Below are 9650 nucleotides of genomic sequence, written 5' to 3'. Positions count from 1 at the left end.
TATTCTTTTCCATCAATCAATATGTCTTTTTGTTCCAGTACTATACTGTTTTGATGACTATAGCTTTGTAGTATAGTTTGAAATCAAGGAGTGTGATTCTTCCATCTTTGTTCTTTCTCAAGATTGTTTTCGCTCTTTGGGGTCTTCTGTGTATTCTTACAAATTTTAGAATTATTTGTTCTAGCTCTGTGAAAAACGCCATTGGTATTTTGATAGGGATTGCACTGAATCTGTAGATTGCCTTGGGTAGTATGGTCATTTTAACAATATTAATTTTCCCAATTCATGAGCATGCTGTATCTTTCTATTTGTGTCATCTTCAATTTCTTTCATCAGTGTCTGATAGTTTTCAGAGTACAGGTCACTTATTGTCTTGGTTAGCTTTATTCCTAGGTATTTCATTCTTTTTGATGCAATTGTAAGTGGGATTGTTTTCTTAATTTTTCTTTCTGAGAGTTCACTGTTAGCGAATAGAAATGCAACAGATTTCTGTATATTAACAAAAACATGGAACACTTCACAAATTTGCGTGTCATCCTTGCACAGGAGCCATGCTAATCTCCTCTGTATCATTCCAATTTTAGTATATGTGCTGCCAAATTGAGCACTGTAATAGATTTTTTTTACCCTTCCTCATCCACAAACTTTTCCCTGTAACTGTGGAGGGCCCTCCCACCTGGCTTTTGGCTTGGCCATGTGATTTGCTTTGACCCCTGGGGTTTAGCAAATGAGATGCAGACTGAAGCTTCAAAAGCCCTCACTCAGGTGGGTTTACTGGTCTTGCCCTCCTGTCATCACCACAAGAACGTGCCTGGGCTAGTCTGCTTTGGGCTGAAAGATAAGCAGAGCAGAACACAGTTTCCTTGGAGATTCTAACCAAGGCCTTCCAGGACCAGCTGACGTCTGGCCAACCCAGGCCATGTGAGTGAGGCCAGTTAACATAACTGAACACAGCTCATGCTCCCGAACCCCACAGACTGTGCACTGAATTTGTTGCTGCATGCCACTGCAGTTTTGTGGGTATAGTAAGTCCCCTACATATGAATGAGTTCTGTTCCCAGAGTGCGTTCGTAAGTCCAGTTGGTTCATAAGTCCAACAAACTTAGCCTAGGTACCCAACTAACACAATCGGCTACTGTACAGGTTTATAATACTTTTCACACAAATAATACATAAAAAAACAAACAGAAAAAAATAAAGAATACATTTTTTTTAAAGAAGATGTTGGGGGTAGGAGTTTATTAACTAATTTATTTATTTTTGCTGTGCTGCATCTTCGTTTCTGTGCGAGGGCTTTCTCTAGTTGTGGCAAGGGGGGCCACTCTTCATCGCGGTGCGCGGGTCTCTGACTATCGCGGCCTCTCCTGTTGTGGAGCACAAGCTCCAGACGCACAGGCTCAGTAGTTGTGGCTCACGGGCTTAGTTGCTCCGCGGCATGTGGGATCCTCCCAGACCAGGGCTCGAACCTGTGTCCCCTGCATTAGCAGGCAGATTCTCAACCACTGCGCCACCAGGGAAGCCCAAGGATACATTTTTAATCTTACAGTTCAGTACCTTGAAAAGCACAATACAATACCAGCTGCATCACCACTGCTTTTACGCTCACTTCTGGACATCCTGGGCTTGAAATAAAGATAGCGTACTACTGTACCCTATATAGTACTGTACAGTAAACTACACAAAAGCACAACGGCACGTAGAGGATACACACATGTGACAACGTACGCCAGATACGTGAACTAACTTACATGATTTGATATGCAAATGCACGTTCGCATCTTTGAAAGTTTGAAACTTGAAGGTTCATATGTAGGGGGCTCACTGGACTTGCTATATAGCATTATTGCAGCAGTAGATAACATACAGGAACTTTATAAGGGGGTCAATATGCACACTTTCCACTGGCCTTAGTTAGAGTGGTAATAATTGTGATAGTAGTGCTAATTATTCATTACTAGGTTTTGGATACCTACAGACTTTTCTAGGAACGTTCTATGTTTTATTTCTAATTCTCACAATAACCTTACAAGGTTGGCAAAACAATAAGACCATCGCCACTTCTGCTACTTACTGAGCTGTGCACACCAGTGACTGAAGCCATAGACAGTGGGCTCAGATGGCCTGGGTTCAAATTCCAGCTTCACCTCCCTTCTCGTGTTGTAACTTTGGGCAACAAAGAGGTTATACTTATCCTCTCTGTACTTTCGTGTCCAAATATGGGGATCATAATAATATCTATCTCCTAGAACTGTTAGGAGGAATGAATAAGGTGACACACAAAGTGCTTAAAGCAATGCCCAGTGCACCATGATCGTGAACGTCCCTGTCATTGTTTTTATTAGATGACAGCCCTGGGCTGAGCATTTTATATAAATGCCCTCACTTATTCTCACAAAAATCCAGGAGAAAGGTCTTACAATCTCCATCTTATTGAAGAGGAAGCTGCAGGTAGAGGGGTTGGGACTCAGACCATCCAGCTGAGAGGCGCTGAGTAAACTGGGATCAAATCCAAAGGCCAAGCTGGTTCCCCAGGCCGCTGCCCCTCATTGTTCCCAGATGGTTTCTATTCCCTGTGCTTGGGAAGGACGGCCAAGCTGTCCCAGGAGCTGTCCTAGGCTGCTGTGGGCTCCGTGAGGCTCTGCGGGGGCTGCTTTCTCCCGTCTCCCTCTACAGGAGGCCCCAGCGAAGCATATGGGAGGTGTGGGATGCGGTGTAAACCTCTGTCCATGCCTGGAGGAGAGACCCTTGCACGGCGCCTGTCCACCTCCGCCCGACTCGTCATGAGACCTGGACCCTCTGCTCCTTGTCTGTGTCCGTTTCCCAGTGCTCTGCAATGAACATCACTTCCGTCACTGCCTTCCCCCGAGGCAGCCCTGGGACTCAGAACAGTATGTGAGTGATGTCCCTCGGGGCTCCAATGCGCTGTCCCGTCCTCTGCAGACCGAGCCTCGCTGGTGCAGGGCACTGTCCAGACCTGGGGGGCCCAGAGGGAACCTGACGGGTGGGCTAGGCGACCCAGCCCTGCAGCAGCATCCCACCACCCGCTTGGAGCATGTGTCTCCCCGCAGTGTCTCCCCCTGCTTCCGCTGCATCCTCAGGGCTCACCAGCTCTCCCCGATCCAGCACTGGTCACCTGGAAACGCCGCTGTGCACATCCCTCCAGACATGGGGCTGTGCAGCCTGCCAAGTGTGCTTCTGGTGCTTTCTGTTCTCTTTCTTTTGTATAATCCCAGAACAATTTCTGAATAAATGTGTGCCAACATTTTTACATTGAGGGATGGGATAAGTATGGGGGGCTTTTGACTTTTGACTTACACCTTTGTTTTCCAATCAGTTGTCTTCCTTATGGGAATGAGACCCCTGGAAGACAAGGACTAAATCTAATTGCTCTCTGGGTCCTCAGACCCACCCTCGCATAGCGGAGCGCTCAGAAATGTTTGCTGAATGAATGCGTGAATGAGAGAATGTCTGCAAACAGAGCTTTTCCTTTATTCTCTGTGACCAAGGCCCTCCTGGTGCTTCTTCTCCAGTGAACAAGTCTCTGAATTTTCCCCATGAGCTTGAGTCTCTGCCGAGGTAAGTTGTCTGGCAACATCTCACCCTGGATACGGCTTTCCGCCACCAGCATTGCCTGTTCTGCTACACATCCTGCTCTGTGAGCTCCTGGACCTCCATCCCTTGGCCTCACCATGTGGTACCGGTCTGGTCCTCCCTGGCAGGGCACAAGGAGGGCTGGTACACCCCTTCTAGGAAGAAGAACAAAGCAGCAGAGTTTTAGGGTATGCCCCATGGCCTTCCATGACACCTGGCCTGCAACCATGAAAACCATGAATTCTCAGAGTCCTACGTCTGTGACTCTCCCGTCCTGTCCCTTGCTGGCTGCAGCTCTAGGACCCTCCAATGTGAAGGCCTGTAGATGCATCTTCGGAGGCAACAGAGAGCAGAGTAACTGGGACCAACCTGACACCTGACAGCAGAGCAGGCCTGGAAGGAGACATCCCTCAGGCCACACTGTGGGAGGCGAAGCAGATTGAGGCCTCCTGGGGCCTGGGGCTGAGAAGAAACCAAGGGTGTGAGAACCAGCTTAGGCCCGAGAGAGCACCCTGGGGCTGGGCAGGGAGGGAGCCGTCTCAACCACATTTCCTGGAATCAGAATGTACTCTCCTCACCCTCCCGTCCTTACGCTTGTCTCTAGAAAGAAATCCAGAGGCACAGCCTAGATTCCATCCTCCCGCACGTGAGCTGCTCCCCTCTCTCCAAGGTTTTCCTCAGGAAGATGACTGTTTTGCTGCAGTAGTGGCCCCTGGCAGCTCTCCAGCCTCTGGGGACTTTTGTTCCCTCATCCATCCATCTGTGGGCTTGGTCTGGGCTGTGAGGAACGATATGTGCGGGGCCCACACACTGGGGTTTAGGTCTTTGTTTCCAAGCAGGCCACAATCCCTGCAGAGCCGTGGGCAATGAAGGCCATGAGAGAAGAGAGAGAAGAGAGAATGGACTCCTGATGCTGTACAGAATGTTCTCGGGCGAGACAAACTCACAGGAGATGTTGGAGGTTGGGCCACTCTTACCACTCTGATATGTGGTTGACCCTGGATGGTGGTGGTCCCTGGGGCAGCCCAGGTGGACTTGAGCACAGAAGATAGAGACACAGGTGGACGATCCTACTCTTCTCAGTTGAGGTGGAGTCCAGAGAAGAGGAGGGACCTGGCAGCCCTCTGCCATGGGAGGATATAGAAGATAATTTCTGTCTGGTACTTTGCCGACTCCAGATGCCCCTGGGAGTGCCTAGAAGAGCCATAATTGCTTCATGAATTAGCGCACCTCTTAGACCTGGAGGATGACGGGCTTCCCTCTATTAGTGTTGGTTGGGAGCAGGGGCTTTCTTTAAAGAGTGTAGAAAATTGCACCAATAAGTCTTTGCTTTCATGACTACTGTAAAACTACTCTGCATAACCTGGTTTTATCTAGCCTAGGGTTTTAGAACTTTTTGAAATCACAGATTCTCTGTACAGTCAGTCCCCTACATGCGAACCCTCAAGTTGCGAGCTTTCAAAGATGTGAACGTGCGTTCCATCAGCGTCAGGCGTGAGTGAAATTGCAGCTTGCCCTCCGTCTACCGTTGCTGACGATCCCTCAGCTCTACCATCTCCCACCTCCTCTCCCTCGTCCAGTCAGTGATTCTTCTTGCCTGTTCACTCGATGCCAGCCCCGGATGCCAGCTGTTGTGCTGTACTGCTGTACTTTTCAAGGTACCGTTCTGTAAGATTAAACATGTTTTATTTTTTGTGTTTGCTTTTTATGTATTACTTGTGTGAAAAGTATTATAAGCCTATTACAGTACAGTACTATAAAGCCATTCGGGTACCTAGGCTAACTTTGTTGGACTTATGAACAAATTGGACTTCAAAACGTGCTCTCGGAACGGAACTCGTTCGTATGTAGGGGACTTACTATAATTTAAAAACGGAAGCACAAAAATATTGATTCAGATGACCTTATGTTAATAAACAAAATTTGTGTAGTATTTGTGTGGTAACCAAGGTGGTTCTGGCATTTCAACTTCATTTAGTATAGGCCACCTTTAGTCCATGTTTCAGCCAACCAATGAACAGAACAAAGTCTTTTCTAGCCTTCCCAGACTACAACATTAAACCTGGAATCTCTGTGGATAGTGGTTCCCTATCCACAATTCAGCCTGATCCAACTTTATGTCCTTTCCACCATTATCCCACTTTCTTCCTATTTGTTCCCACACCAACCCCCAAATTCTGTCTGGATACACTGGAAAAAATTATAATTACTAATGTAGTAGATGGAGAAGGGTGTATATGAGGGCTCTAAGTCTTCTTTCCTTTCTATGTTTCTTTGTTTTGGTCATAGGAAAGCACATTTAATAAACCATAGCTAGAGCTGCAGTTAAGTTCATGGCATAGCTGGTGTTTATTGTGTTTGGAAAAAAGTACTGATTTTGACTGGGGATCAGGAAACCACTTGGAGATGGAAGACGAAACTGGAACTCACTCCAGGGATAATATCTTCATGCAACCTTACTTCAAAAAATAATAATTTCACAACGTATGCCTAAAACCGAACCTGCTTTGCAAAAGGGGAAACCATGTAGGGTAATGTTAAAGCACGAGTTTCCACAGCAAGTCCATGTTCAAATTCAAGCATTAGTGGTAGGAAATCATCTGAAAATTGTGGTTTTTGTAGTATATCTTTGTATTGGTTTGCTAGGGCAGCCAAAACAAAGTGCTACCAGCTGCCTTTGCCCCATGTCTTGTTCCCCGGTCACGGCTGGTATCTCCTTTCATCTTGAGGAATCCATAACTCCATTGCTGCGCTGGCTGCCTGGTCTCAGCACCAGCAGTGGGCTTTCTCAGGTTGGCTGCGTGCTCAGCATTTTGAAGTGGTTTCTGTGAGCTTTCATCAGAGCCCATCATAAAAATCGCTGCAACACCTTTTCTTGTAACATATGTTATTGGGATGTCAGAATGATCACACGTCTCACACTTGCTGTATTTTTTTTTTTTAAAACTTAAAAAAATAAATATTCATCCATTGTGAATAAAGAACGCCCACCTCCCTTGCTTCCTTTCCAGCCTCACCTGCTCTGCCCTCGCGCAGCTTGGTCGTCTCTCTTCTGCTTTATGTCCAGAGCCTCCTCCTGGGTCTCCTCATCTCTCATCTATCTCCATCCTGTCCATTTTCCTCTCCACAGCCAGAATGACCTTTCCAGAACACAGATCCGTCTATGTCGCCTTTCTACTTGAAACGGAATCCAATCCCCTCTGTCCCCAGGGACCGTTCTGAAATCCCTCACATGGTTTCCCAGGCTTTCATGCTTCCTCGCTCAGCTGTAACTTGCCCCTTCTCCACTCTCTTTGTACATTCTAGCCTCACCAAGCAGTGAGCCGGCCACCCGACATCATGACCTTTCCGGATGCTTTTCTGTGCCTTCCCCCATGGTTATTTTCTCGGCTTGATGGTTCTCAACTCCCACCCTGTCTCTTGTTCAGATTTTTCTCTCCTGTATGAATTGGTTCTAATAGCACGTCTTCTGCTGAAGCTTTCCTTGATCTAGTAGATATAGTCAACCTTTCTTCCATGTAATTTTTGTGCGCACCTGCACTAGGGATGACCCTCTATTTTACTGTATACACATTTGTCTCTTTGAAGGCAGGGAACACTCTTCCTTTTTGTAAGCCATCATGTCAAAGTTTGTATTTTGATGAACCGGTCGTTGTTTGTTAATTTCATTTGTATGTATTGTATTTTGGCCATCTACAGCACAGTACAAGCAATGCTCTCCAGTAGAACTTTCGGAGGGGATGGATATATTCTGTATTTGCTCTGTCCAATATGGTGGTGACTGGCTACACTTAAGTGTGCCTATTTAAATTTAATTTTTAATTAATCGAAACCCAATCAAATTGACAATTCAATTCCTTAGTTGTACTAGCCACATTTCAGGCGACCATTGACCACCTGCCACTAGTAGCTACCGTATTGCATAGAGCAAGTGCACTTAAGCAAGAAAGTGGGAGATTACTTAAAGGTTTTAGATTCTTCCTGTGATAGTATTACTCCTACTCATTTGATTAACAAATATTTTATCTGTGAATACTGCAAAAGGGAAACTTTAATTTCTATCTCTTTTTTTGTAAAGAAATATGTAATTAGTATGCATGGATTAATGTGGTTTAAGAGTGCTTAGATTTGAAGCAGGAGTCTTTAAAATTATTAAGTAAACATTCCTAGAGGCAGAAGGATGAGTTCCATCATGAATGGAAGTCTTATATAAATCTGGACTCAGTGAGATCACCCAATTTTCAGAGTTTAACTTTCAAGGCCTGTTTATAGCTCACCAGTTCCGTGAAGCATGTTTCTGAAAAAGTGTGTTTACATGGAGACACTCTTCCAACAAATATAACAAATTAACAGGCTTTGCACGCAGCTTGGCTGTAATTATTCGCCTTTTTGACGTCTTCCTTTATTTATGTAATATGTAATAAATCCGGAACATACTCATTGGATGGTACATTGTTTTATATCAATTGTAAATGTTAGGTTTTATTACCATTTACGATAGTTCCTGTTGAACGTTACAATTTACTTCATGATGTTTTGGTTTTCATCATCATTAATATTTCACTCATTTCCCACTTGCCATACATTTATTTAACACCTACTGAGGGCTTCTATCTTGTGGTGTGTGTGGGGAGAAAGATGACTCAGATACTGACTGGGTCGTCTAAGGTCCACAGGCTGGAGCGAGAAACAGACAGACAAACACAGGCCACACAATGTGGCTTCTCTGTGACTGAATTTGTATGGGAGTGTTGAGGAGGGAGCCATGTCTTTTCTTTGGAAGCTGGGGAAATTTTCATGAAGAAAATACCGCTTGAAAAGACCGTGGGGCATTAGTTCACCAGCAGGGGTAGCACATTGCAAAATGAAGGGCCAACAGGAAAGAAACTGAGGCCTGAAAATGTGTGGTGTGTGGGAGAAGAGTGAGGATTTGGTGAGGCTGAGGCGTGGGTGCCAGAGCATTGGGAATGGGTTGGTGGAAAAGAAGGGTGGAAAGTTACTGAGAGTCAAATCTGAGGATGACTATTAGATATGTTTCGAAAATATTTTGACTTTTGGGTAAGAAATCCTTGCTATGAATTTTAAGAACATTTTAAAATAATTTTAAACAGTGTAACTGAAGGACCATAGACTTTAGTGTTGGCAAGACCTAGGGCTGAATCCATACTCAGCTGTTTAATTATGTAAAATTATGCTAGTTTCTTAACCTTCCCCAGCCTCAGTTTTCTCACACGTGAACTGTTGACTGTCTCCTCTATCTGGAATGCTTTTTCTCTACATAGCTGCATGACTAATGCCTTCACCTCCTTAAATGTACCTTCTATGGTCTGAATGTTTGTGTCTCTCCAAAACTCATACATTGAAATCCTAACCCCCAAAGATGGTAGTATTAGGAGGTAGGGCTTTTGGGAGTTTCTACCCTCGTGTATGGGATTGGTATCTTTATAAAAGAAGCTCCAGAGAGATCCCTAGCCCCTTCTGCCATGTGAGGATGGAGCCAGGAAGAAGACCCTCACGAGAATGTGACCACACTGGTGGCTTGACCTTGGAGTTCTAGCCTCCAGAGCTGTGAGAAACAAATTTCTGTTGCATCAGCCACTGAGTCTGTGGTATTTTGTCATAGCAGCCAGGACAGACTAAGACCATTCTCAGCGAGGGCTACGCTCACTCCCCATTTAGAAAGGCAGCCCGCCCATATCAATCATTTTTGACCTCTCTGCCTTTTTTCTTTACTCCTCAGAGCACCTGATTACCTCTTCATGTACTGTACATTTGCTTATTCATCATGTCCATGGTTTACCATCTTCCCCAACCCAGTTAGAATGTAGGCTCCATATTTTTCAAATATGGTGACAGCTAGGGACCTCCTTTTTAAAATCACCATTTACTGAGTAGTTAATAACACCCCCTCCCCATTTGCGTTCATCTTTCAAGCTTCTATACAGGCCTGTGTCTATGGTCTCCATTCCGTTCCACTTGTCCATCTGCTCCAGCACCTCCTAGTTTAATCGGTGTAGTTTTATAACGAGCCTCAGTCTGGTAAGTGTAGTAAGCCACTA

The 9650-nt window shown here is 45.2% G+C and overlaps 1 non-coding gene across 1 annotated transcript; it reads right to left on the bottom strand.

Moving 5' to 3' along the window:
* Window positions 1-501: 501 nt before the first annotated feature.
* On the bottom strand, window positions 502-608 carry LOC112394812 (U6 spliceosomal RNA). Its single transcript, XR_003002220.1, has one exon. It is a non-coding gene; the product is annotated as a U6 spliceosomal RNA (small nuclear RNA).
* Window positions 609-9650: the final 9042 nt, after the last annotated feature.

The sequence above is a fragment of the Neophocaena asiaeorientalis genome, unplaced genomic scaffold (genome assembly GCF_003031525.2).
Source record: "Neophocaena asiaeorientalis asiaeorientalis breed wild unplaced genomic scaffold, Neophocaena_asiaeorientalis_V1.1 scaffold396, whole genome shotgun sequence".
In the NCBI taxonomy this organism is placed as follows: domain Eukaryota; kingdom Metazoa; phylum Chordata; class Mammalia; order Artiodactyla; family Phocoenidae; genus Neophocaena; species Neophocaena asiaeorientalis.
This window is presented reverse-complemented; position numbering and strand designations above follow the sequence as displayed.